Source organism: Chlamydotis macqueenii, chromosome 1 (genome assembly GCF_036417535.1).
Source record: "Chlamydotis macqueenii isolate bChlMac1 chromosome 1, bChlMac1.mat, whole genome shotgun sequence".
Classification (NCBI taxonomy): domain Eukaryota; kingdom Metazoa; phylum Chordata; class Aves; order Otidiformes; family Otididae; genus Chlamydotis; species Chlamydotis macqueenii.
In genome coordinates, this window is record NC_141556.1 from 160,881,169 (window position 1) to 160,893,395 (window position 12,227).

Below are 12,227 nucleotides of genomic sequence, written 5' to 3' on the forward strand. Positions count from 1 at the left end.
GGCAGTTAATCGGGAGCGCCGATCCTGTTTCTTCCCATATTCAAACATTTCAGCATGACGAGGCGCAGACACCCCTCGGGTGACATGCTCAGTGTCCCCATCCCCGGGAAGGAGCCACGGCTCCACGGCCCGTTTCACACCTGCGGAGGAAATCCCACGCAATTCGAAGCCAGCGGAGTTGGGGTGGGGTGCACACCCCTCAGCATCCCACTCCTGTCCCAAGTGGGCGTCCCGGCAGCTCCCCCGCCGCTGCCTGCTGCCCGCCCCGTCCGGGCTGGGGGACTGGTCGGTCGCTCCTCGCAGCAGCTCCCGGTCCCCGTTTGCTCAGGAGCAGGTGAAGCAGCCCCGCGGCACGGCCCCCCTCCCCCCTGCCCCTTCCCTGGGTGGCTCAGACAGGGCTGGCAGCCGGACACCCCCCCTCGATCTTCCCCGTCTCTGGCCGAGTGGCCACCCGGGCTGCGGCTGCCTGGGGTCGTCACCGCGCACCGCTGCACGCCCTCGCTCGACACCCCCCTCCGCCTTCCCCGCCCCTGGCCTCCCGCAGCGGCCGCCGGCCGTCCATCATCCCCGACGGGGCCCGACGCCTCGTGTTTGTCTCCCCCGTGTCTCCCCGGTGCCTCCGTGCCAGCCCCACGAAGGGGCATCCCATGGGACGGACCATGCGGACCAGGGAATTAGGGAGGCAGCGGGGGCAGAGCTCCGTGAGTCTCTGCCTGGCTCCACTCCCACTGTGGGGATCGCTGGGGGTCTCGGTGGTGCGTTCAGCATCGCGGGCTCCTCCACCACGAGGTGGAACCGACGAACCCTCCCCCGCCTCCTTCGAGTGCTGCAACCAGTGTGGGTTTAATTTATTTTCCCAGGAAAAAAAAAAAAAACAAAACCACAAACAAAACAACACAACGGGGGGGGGGGGGGGGGGTGTGAACACCCCAAAACCAAACAAAAAATAACCCAACCCAAACCATCCCTGGAAGGGAGGACACACACCTGTGGGCTCGCTCCCCCCCGGGACCTGTTGACGCTTTTCGTAGCTCAACCCAAGGCGGCAGCCTTAAAACCGAGGGAAGCGGGTCAGGAAAACCCCTCCACGGCAGACTGGCCGCGGCTCCTCGGACCCTCCGGGGCTCCCTCGAGTCCCCCGACCCCCGCATCCCCTGCCTACAGGCACTTGGGACCCCAAATCGGGCAAACCCCGAGGCGTACCCCCAGAGCCCATCGATGCTCCTGCCTGGCAGGATACCGCTCCCCCGGGGAGAGAGGGGTCTCCAGCCCCCGGCCGTGCCTCTCCCAATAAGGATTTTTCCACATTTCCAACTCCCGGTCTGACCTACCCAGCCATGGGGCTATGCTCTCGCTGGGACACTTTGGGGGACGGAGGGTGAGATCCCTTAGAGAGAGAAGAGGGGAAAAAGCTCAGAGGGGTCGGGAAGCTGCCCCGCTATTCTGCTCCGTGGGTGCTCCCCTTAAATACCTCGTATTAGACGCTCACGGGGTGAAAGGCAGGCGTCGTTCCGCACGCAGAGCTCGGGTGGAAACCTAAGATGCGGGTGAAACAAGCGATTTCAGGCTTTGATGCTCAGCTTCAAAAAGATGCCCAGCTGCATCCCGGGGACAACCCACGGAGATGGACAAGAGCCACTTTTTTTTTTTTTTTTTTCCCGAGGAGCCTCTTTTGCAAATCCCAGCCTTGGCCCCAGACTTTGGTGTTCTACTGAGCCCATTTCTTCAACGCGTGTTCCCGGGTGTCACCGGGCAAGGACATTTCCCCAAACCCTGCTGCAATTGCCCCGGACCGGCTGGTGGTTGGGCTACGGTCATTTCTTGACCAGCCCTTTCTTGACCTTGTTGCTGTAATTACTGAAGAATAAAGTTATGTTTGAAATTTGTTTTTGTGGCCTGAATGTTCTGCGTATGGGATAAACACTGCTTGCTTTTGCATCTCATCAAGCTAAATTTAGCAATTAGCAAGCCAGCATTCAAATAGCCCAGGAACCGGTATTGCTGGCCAACGTTTACTGAAGCATTTTGTATAAACAACGTCCATTCTTACATATCTGCACAAATCAAATGACGTTGTCCCATCCAGATAATTTTATAAAAAATCGGTAATGTTAATCTTGATATTTTACTGCATTTTGAACATCGTCTCAGCAATTTAAATAGAAAAAGTCCCAAATGTAATCAGAACGTAACCACATTGGGTTTATACTGGTCACAGATAAAAGACACTGGGGAAAACCCAGACCACGGTAAGGAGAATGACATCTCTACTACGGATTTCACTAGGACCAGGCTTTTACTAAACTTCTTTTTTTTTTTTTTGGTTGATCCTTTGCGATAAATTAATTAGTTTCTGGGCTCCAAACTCTTCAGAGGGTCATAAATCCTGTTGAAAACATGCTCCCTCTTGAAGTTGCACCTGGATCACTTATAGGAACATTTTTTTTAAATTCATGTAAAAGTTCCTTTCTGCTTAATAAAGTGAAAAGTTGAAGAGGATAGCAGATCACATGAAAATTTAGTCTTTCGTTTACATCTCGTGAGTATTCTTGAGAATGCTTTTTTTTTTTTCTGACATGAGCTAAGGGCGAACTTAGCTCCTGGATGACCGACTAGGACACGTTATTTGGAAACTACTGATCAAAACAATTGCTGAAGATGTATTTACAGGTTGTTGTTTTTTTTTTCTGATTTATTTGCTCTGAAATCCTCAATAGCAATTTTTATTACATCAAATGAGATGCACCTAAGGCAAGTCCCCTCTAAATGAGCCGAATATTTTACCTCTGTCTTGTAAAGAAGAAAAAGATCTCTCACTTTTGAAGGATTCAGATATAAGATAGTGAGGTTTTATGGAAAGGGTACTCTTTGTGAAGCACTGGTTTTGTAGCTATTGCTTCCATAATACTGATGAGATTTTTGTCAGTCCTCCCAAATCCACGCTTAAAATAAAACATTAATTCTCTCTTGTGCTGCCTTTCTATGAATTGAAAGGTGGGGAGCTAAGTCATCTGCTAATATATTTATTTATGATCAGCTGTGGAGAAGTAATGATAACCTCAAGTCCGCCTTAGCCAGGTATTATACTACCTCTTGACAGACCTGCCGGTAGCCTGGGAGCACACCACAAAGCTCCGACAGAGCTGAACACCCAGTAGCAAACTACTACTAGTTGCAGCTGCAAGATGAGCAGATATCCCGCCTCGCTGAACACCTCCTGTGGATGGCAGATGTTCCAGCTGACCTCCTTCCTTGGACACGCCACCCATGCTTGCTCTCTCAAGGTTTTCCATCCAGCTCTCTCAAGTTCTGGCGGATGGTTTGTTCTCGCCCTCTTCAGACTCTCAGCTGCCTCTGACACCTGCAGCCATGCTTTTCAGCATTCATTTCTCTCAGGCTTTTTTTTTTTGAGGGCATCTTTTCCAGATCTATTTCTTCTAGCTCAGTGTGACAACTTTGTCTTTTGGCTAAGTCCCAAAGACTCGCCTCTTCCACCCTTTCTTTCCCTTACCTCTCCCTTCCCTGGTGACTCTAGAGAAGAAGATGGCTTCATCTACTACCTCCACCATGATGGTACAGAATACTCCTCTTGGCTCAGGTTCTGTCTTTGTAGTCATTTTCAGAATGTCTTATCTTCATGGTTTTTAACATACCAGTGTTAATTCAGCACAGCTCAGAGTGATCCCCTAGTTTCTCAGGCTTCGAGTATTTTCTTCCGTTTTCTTCCCTTGCTTAATATTCCTACCAACATCTCTGATCCTCAGCCTTCACTTACTGTCCTTCAAACCAAACCCGGTCAAGGCTTATATAATTTGGTTTAATGTAAATTCCTTTGACAAATAACATTTGTCGATCTTCCCTCCACCCCTTTTATAACAGTGCATGGGTCTACTTCACCCCTGTGGCCGCCTCCTGCTGCACTTTCCTCCTCTGTGCCCCTTTTCTCCACACAGCTTTCAACAGTTTCAACACAATGATTGAGCTAGCATTGACAACTGCGTGCCTTACCCCATCTTATTCCTTAACTGCAGTGTGAGTATGTGTGCTTCTGCCTTTCTTGGGCTTTGGATACCATCTTCATGGTCCGTTGGTTCAGCTTTCCTCTCAAGCATCTCCAGCTTTGCCCAGTTCTGTGTGTAAGTAGCTTCCTATGAGGTGAGTTGTATAGTGTACTCCTCTTCTTCTTAAAGTTGACCTCTTGAATTGCACCAGCAAAACGCTCAACAAAATTAAGGCAGTTGGTGGGCCTCAGTGACATTAGTGACGGTTCTACCCTTTCCTTGTCCTGTTTCCATATTGGATTATCTGTTGTCTTCTATCACACGTGAGGCTTGTTCACTCTTCAGTCCCAGGGATGTATCTTAGGCTGCATGGACAGCAGAGTTGGCTGAAGAGCACAGTTTTCATTTGCCAAGGCTTAAAAGAAACATACACTCATACACATACACAATTTATTTTATAGGTATTTAGATACACCTTTAATTTCAGTTAAAAAAATGTTTTTCCACAATCTAGGTGTTTTTAGAGAAATAAACTCATTTTAAAACACAAAAATGTAATATTCCAAAATAAAATACATTGCCTCTTGCCCTTGATGAGATAACCAGTATTCTTTCATGGGTCTTCTTCAAGGCACTGTCACCAGGCAGTGGAAGCTCCCAGAACATGTGTCTGTGAGACATTTCCAGCAACCAAACTGCCTCAGGATTATGGACTCCAAGACATCACCCTAGAGCTTGGGCTCTGAATCCCAGCCCTACAGCAAGCAGTAGGGAAGATCATAAAAACCATTACAGGGAGCTTGAGTTCAGGTCAGTGTTTTCAGGGCTGAATGCCAGGGAAGGTCTATCAGAGATGGAGCTATTTTGAAGCCCCCAACATAAGAAGGACATGGGCCTGTTGGAGCTGGTCCAGAGGAGGACCACAAAGATGATCAGAGGGCTGGAGCACCTCTCCTATGAGGACAGGTTGAGAGAGTTGGGGCTGTTCAGCCTGGAGAAGAGGAGGCTCCAAGGAGACCTTCCAGTACCTACAGGGGACCTAGAGGAAAGATGGGGAGAAACTCTTTAGCGGGGCCTGTTGTGATGGGACAAAGGGTAATGGCTTTAAAATAGAGGGAGGTAGAGTCATACTTGACATCAGGAAAATTTTTTTTACAATGAGGGTGATGGAACACTGGAACACTTGGATGGGGTTCTGAGCAACCTGAACTAGTTGGAGATGTCCCTGCTCCTTGCAGGGGGGTTGGACTAAATGACCTTTAAGGGTCCCTTCCAACTGAAAGTGTTCTATGATTCTATGATTCTGTCTTCCAGGATTTCACACTAGGGACCAGTCTTCTCCAGGACACCACATAAGCTCTGTGAGGCAAATATTCATTTTACCTATGAAGATACAATAAGAAATACGCTTGCAGCATGTTTGGATAAGTGGACCACAAATGGTCCTGAAATGCAGTGTTGGCCACAGACCATGAAATGTCCATTCCCATTTCCAAGGGTAACAGGTTAAGTCAAGATTATTCTGAGTGGTTTCAAGGAATGCTGACCACAGACCTAAGTGCCACCTCAAGTCCAAGGTTATTTTGCATCCAACGGTTTGGATACAAACTCTGGGATCAAGCACAGGCTTTAGGCAAACTCAAGAAAGCAGTGAGACAGAAAGCTGAGGATGCATGAGATTCTTTTGATCGACCGATACATAAAAGAAATAGATCTGGCTCTGATCTGAATGGGAGGCCCTGCACTCACACAGCTGTGATCCTGTCACATAGTTTGGGAGTATGTATAGCGTCGACGGGTGCTGGACAGGAAGGGGAGACAGAGCTCCTTTCGGCCGTTTAAGAAATCCTCACTCATATATTCCATCACTTTGACCTTGTTTCACTTGCTCCCCCTGCTTTTTCACAACCTACACCTTGGGAGTTCTGCAGGGTAGATCCATTTTCTACCTGTAGATTTTTTACAAATCCAAACAAAGACTCTCTCAACAGTAAAGGTCACAGTAGTGAGCTCTCATTGTCACACTGTTACTCAAAGAAGGAACATTCCCATGGAAGACAGGGACCTCTGAGGAAACGCACAAGCACCATATATGAAAGTTGGACATATATGTGAATAGTAACATATGGAAATTGTTTTCATTAATATATTGGCATAAATAGCAATATTCAACTGGGATATTAACCTCATGGTTATTTCTATGGTGTGTTTGAATATAACAGTAATATAAAACAAAATACAAAAGCCTTGTCACTACGTAAATATCGTATCTGAAGACCGGGCAAACTCAGAGTCATAGAATCATAGAATAATTTGGGTTGGAAGGGACCGTTAGAGGTCATCTAGTCCAACCCCCCCTGCAAGGAGCAGGGACATCTCCAACTGGATCAGGTTGCTCAGAGCCTCATCCAACCTGGCCTTGAATGTTTCCAGGGATGGGGCATCCACCACCTCTCTGGGCAACCTGTTCCAGTGTTCCATCACCCTCAGTGTAAAAAAAAATTTTCCTAATATCTAATCTGAATCTATCTCCCTTTATTTAAAAACCACTACCCCTTGACCTGTCACAGTAGGCCCTGCTAAAGAGTTTCTCCCCATCTTTCCTGTAGGTCCCCTTTAGGTACTGGAAGGCCCCCAGCTCTCTCAGCCTGTCCTCTCAGGAGACGTGCTCCAGCCCTCTGATCATCTTCATGGCCCTCCTCTGGACTCACTCCAACAGGTTCACGCCCTTCTTATGTTGGGGGCTCCAGAATTGGATGCAGTACTGCAGGTGGGGTCTCACGAGAGCAGAGTGGAGGGGCAGAATCACCTCCCTTGACCTGCTGGCCAAGCTTCTTCTAATGCAGCCCAGGATGCAGTTGGCTTTCTGGGCTGCAAGCACACATTGCCTGCTCATTTTGAGCTTCTCATGCACCAATACCCTGAAGTCTACCTCCTCAGAGCTACTCTCAATTCATTCTCTGCCCAGCCTGTGCTTGTGCTTGGGATCGCTCCGACTCACGCACAGGACCTTGCACTTGGCCTGGTTGAACTTCATGAGATTTGCACAGGCCCACCTCTCCAGCCTGTCAAGGTCCCTCTGGATGGCATCCCTCCTGTCCAGTGTGTCAACCGCACCACGCATCTTGGTGTTGTAATCAAACTTGCTGAGGGTGCACTCTATGCTACTGTTCATGTCCCCAACAAAGACATTAAACAGAGTTGGTCCCAATACCAATCCCTGAGGACTGCCACTTGTCACTGATCTCCACTTGGACATTAAGATGTTGACCACAACTCTTTGAGTGTGGCCATCTAGCCAATTCCTTATCCACTGAGTGGTCAATCTGTCAAATCCATGTCTCTCCATTTTAGAGATGAGGATGTCATACAGGACAATGTTAGATGCTATGCACATGGCCAGGTTGATGACATCAGTGGGTCAGCTCTTGTCCACTAATGCTATAACCCCATCATACAAGGCCACCAAATTGGTCAGGTATTATTTGCCCTTAGTGAAGCCCTGTTGGCTGTCGCCAATCTCCTCCTTATTTTCCATGTGCTTTAGCATGGTTTCCAGGAGGATCTGCTTCATGACCTTGCCAGGTAGAGAGTTGAGACTGGTTGGCCTGTAGTTCCCCAGGTATTCCTTATTTTCCTTTTTAAAAATGGGGGTTATGTTTCCCCTTTTCCTGTCATCAGGAACCTCACTGTATTGCCACGACTTCTCAAATATGATGGACAATGGCTTGGCAACTTCATCCACCAGTTTCCTCAGGACTTGTGGATGCATCTCATTGGGTCCCATGGACTTGTGCACCTTCAGGTTCTGTTGATGCTCCCAAACCTGCTCTTCTGCTACAGTGGGCAGTTCATTCTCCCAGTCCCTGCCTTTGCCTTCTGTAACTTGGGCAATGTGGCTAGAGCCCTCGTTGGTGAAGACTGAGGCAAAAAAGTCACTGAGTATCTCAGCCTTCTCCATGTCCTGGGTAACCAGGTCTCCCGTTTCTGTCTGTGTTCTCCTCAAGCAGTTCCAGGCTAAGCAAGCCTAGACTTGCATGGAGCTGTCAATTATGGCTGGAAATAGGCCTTTTTCTAGGGTTGGGACCCTCATCATCTCTACCTCTGATTCCTAGGACTGAGCTTGTGTTAGAGTCTTTCCCTCTGAAATGGCCAGGCTGGGTTTTCCTCCTACACCCAGCCACCCATTTCCATAACAAAAGGCTGCAAGACTGTCTTCCCTCAGCCAGATTTGTCTGAATTCTGCCCAAGAGACAAGCAGTTTCTAGGAGAGGACCACCAGAGAGCCCTACACAAGCACACTGCCTGGTAGCGCAACCTTTCCTTCGTTAGGAAACCAGCCTGGAAATCATAATGCATGTTCACAGGATGAAAAATTTGCCAGGGATGGCAGAAGAAATGCTCCGGCTACCAGCAGTGATCTGGTTAAGTGTGAACATTTTTTTTTTTTTTATACTGGATGGTTTTAAGACTGGGTCATTTTGACAGAACTAGGCTGGGGATGAGGTTTTCAGGAGCTACACGAGGAAATGCGTGGGGGCTGTTGCCCCCGTGGGATGGCGGGCAGCCCGAGGGCCAGGCCTTCCAGACCCCGCTATCAGACTGGGTCCACTCACACACCAAACTCAGGTGCCCGCATGGTTTCGCCAAAATGCTACCTCTTCGTTGGCAGAAGCAGCCCCGTGGCTGGGGCACCCAGCCCCACCGGTGGAGGACTCAGTCCCATGGTTTGGAGCTCGGTCCCACGGCTCAAGGATTCACCCCCCAGCCTACCCCTGGCAGCACGGGCGAGACCGTGGGGCTGAGCATCAGCCACCCTCCGGGGCCAGGATGCACCTTGGGTGCAGCCGGGCTCTGCCCCCCGGCCCTGTGTGTCCGTGGCAGGTGAGGGGCAGGCGGGGTTTATGGTTACACCTCGCGCTGGCTCCGCGGTGGGGCAAAAATACCGAAAAGTGCATTTCGGTGCGGCTGGAGATGTGGTTTGGACAGCTGACTCGCGTGTGCGAACACGCCTGTCCGGGACGAGATTGTCCTCCCTCCGCCCCCCACGAAGAACTAGAGCAGATCCGCCAAAGGGCTGGCTGGTAGAACTTCCCTCCTTCCCAAATCCCGCGTGGGAAGGGCCGCAGCGCATCCGGCTATGGGCCGATGAGGCCGCGCAGCGTGGGCATCCCCACGCAACACCCTTAGTGGGCGGCTGCGGCGGGGCCAGGGCTGCTGCGACCGATCCTGCCAGGGAGGGACTTCCACGGGCAGAAAGGGGCTTGCAGCGCAGTGAGGAGCCTTATCGTGCCTGGTATCTTCACAACGCGCAGATGACTTTTTAATTGTGGCTTAATGCCTTTAATTATGACAACTCTTCCCCATTTTCAAGTATGATGTATTAATATTACAGATCATTAACATTGCTAAATTACTGTAGTGACACAGAGTCCTCGGTGTCCCAGTTAGACGGGGAAAAAAAAAAAAAAAGAAAAAAAAAAAGACCCTCTTTTGTCATTTGGCTCTTTTGTTAATTCGCTTTATAGGAAATTCGCGCACGATTCTAGAGTTTTTGAAAGCACAGAGGAGAGGGGGCTGCCGCTGCACCCTCCTTCTTAAATTTTTGAGGGAAAAAAAAAAAACAAACCACAAAACCCACGCAAAACTTCCCGAGCCCGAGAGGGCAGAGGAGCGAACATCGCCTCTCTAATATCCACTTAATCAATGGAAAAGTTGGAAAGTCTCGGCTCTCCAGCCTCTCTCCGAAGACACTCCCCCCCCCCCCCCCCGCCCCCGTTCATGATTAGAGCGGAGCGTATTTAACATCTGCAAAACAGCCATGCTTGTCAGGGATGGGGGATGCGGGATGTTCCGTTCCGTTTGCGATGGTTGGACCGTTTTAATCTCTTAACTTCACTGTATGTCCTCTAGCAGGCTGCACTCCTTGGATTTCATTTTTAGATCCTTAAGGCTGCGTATATCTGTCAAACAGACATAATGAATTTAAAGTGCTAATGCCTAGAAGACCAGAAAAAAAAAAAAAAAGCATTGAAATATATACTCGGTTGATTAAATTACCACCTCTAGCTACTTTACCTCCTTATGTCCAAACAGATTTCCCTTTTTACTTACCAAGTACCGGATCTGGGAGATGTGGAAGATGAAATTTAACGGGAAAAAAAAAAAAAAAAAAAAAGAAAAAACAACTCCCGAAACACAACCCATGCACGGGTCTTTAGACAAGTACTTTTTTTTTTCTTTTCTTTCAGCATCTTTTCAGCTGTGTGCTTGTACGACGGGGCTTGCGGCTGACGGGAGGTATTTTTTTTAGTCACACTCCCCTCCCCTCCTCATCCTCTAGTGGGATGCAGTGGCTTTTTCGTCCGTCCCCTAGACACCCGGGGACATCGCGGGGGCACCAGGCGAGGGCGCGTCCCACGGCGGGACGGGAGGCTCGCCCAGCCCGGCACCACCCCACCCACTCCGGGGGCTCCCACGCGGGACGGCCCGTGGGTGGGGGAGCGTGGGGGGGAGGGTGATCCCAGCCCCGAAGATGCCAGGGACCGGCGAGCCTGGGGTGAGCGGGGACGGAGGGGAGGCGAGCAGATTTGTCGCGCTTTGAAATGAAACGTTATAATCCCTCCAACAATCCTGTTGAGTGTGAGCTCTAGCGCCGGGAGTACAACGCGGGGGGAAAAGGGAAAAAAAAAAAAAAAGAAAGGAAAAAAAAAGAAGATACATTGTTGGATAAACAGCTCCTTATAGGTAAAAACTGAATGGGCCAAATAGATGAATAAGGTGACACAATTGGGGGGGGGGGCAGTGAAAGGAAACGAGTCAGTGGCAGTGGAAGAAAAAGGTAAAAGTGAACAGAGGAGAGAAAAGGAGAGAAAAGAAAAAAATGTAAATGAGTGAGACAAAAAAGCAAAGAGAAAAAGAAAAGAGAACAAGAGGGGGAAAGAAGTAATATTTTCCTTGATAAAAATGCACAAAAGGGAAGATGAACTTTGTTCTTTTTCTCTTTCTACTCTCCTCTCTCTTTCTGCTTTTCGCCTCGCAGCACGCCAGCCTAAGCTGAGAGCTGTAATGTCATTAAATTGCAAATGCTTTTTCATTTCCGACACACACTGTTTACTTATCTGGCAAAAACATATGTTGGAAGGAATCCGTTAAATTCTGCCCATTGCCTTGGGTAAAAGTGCAATGGAAACGGACCCACTGAGCTTCTTCTTTCTTCTTCTTTTAGCACTTCCCTTATCTACAAGACTGCTTCGCAGAAAACTGGCTAGTTCAATGAAAAATGAAGATACAGCAGGAGATTAGAGAAGAACACTGAGCAAAAAATTCCTGGAGAGAGGGTCACTCCATTGCAAATGATTTCACTCCTCTAGATCTGCATAAATTACTATTTTTAAGGCATCTCCAAAGTCTGTATATTTTTCTCACTCTGTCAAACATTTAATTTCACGCCCCGTGTTCTGAATATGCTAAAATGCATATCTCTGATGCACCTTTAAGCCAGAAAAACGAATGCAAAATTGAAGATAAAATGATGTGATTTGCACTACAAGCCTATTACTTGAGGTATTTACATATAGTTTACCTCTGCAGTTCTGAGAATGATTTATTAAAAAAAAAATCTGGATTAAGCTCATATAAATATGTATAAATCTTTGTTTAGAAAATAGATTTTGCAGCTGTTGTGTCAAAAAGTTCTTTAAGATTCTGTGAAGAATTTTCTTTTTAGCTTGCTTAAAAAAAAAAAAGGGGGGGGGGGGGAAGGACAGTATTTGACATCCTGCTTTGGCAGGAAGGAAAACACACACGCGCGCATTCAGGATTTTTCTAAAGGCTCGTGGTTTGTTGTTTTTTTTTTTTTTTAATTTTAATTTTATTTTTTCTTTATTTCACACTTTTCGTCCCAAACTTCTCCGGTTCCCTTCCTCTCTCCCTCGGCTCGTTCGCTGGGACTCGACACCAGCCGCACTCCGGGTTTTCCCGAGCGTGCCACGCAGCGGGGCAGCTGCATCAGCACTGCTGTAGGCTGGGGGGGGGGGGGGGGCGGGGGGGCGACGACGACACGGGACCCAAACCCGAGTCCTAGGGGGAAGGAACAGGAACTCGGGTGGGGTGGGGGCTGCTCGCCCAGCCCGGCTGGGCCCGTGTCCCGTGCCACGGCCCGGAGGAGGCTCAGCCCACTCCGCGCCGGGCCGGGCACAGGAGCTGCGGCAAGGCCAGGCCAGG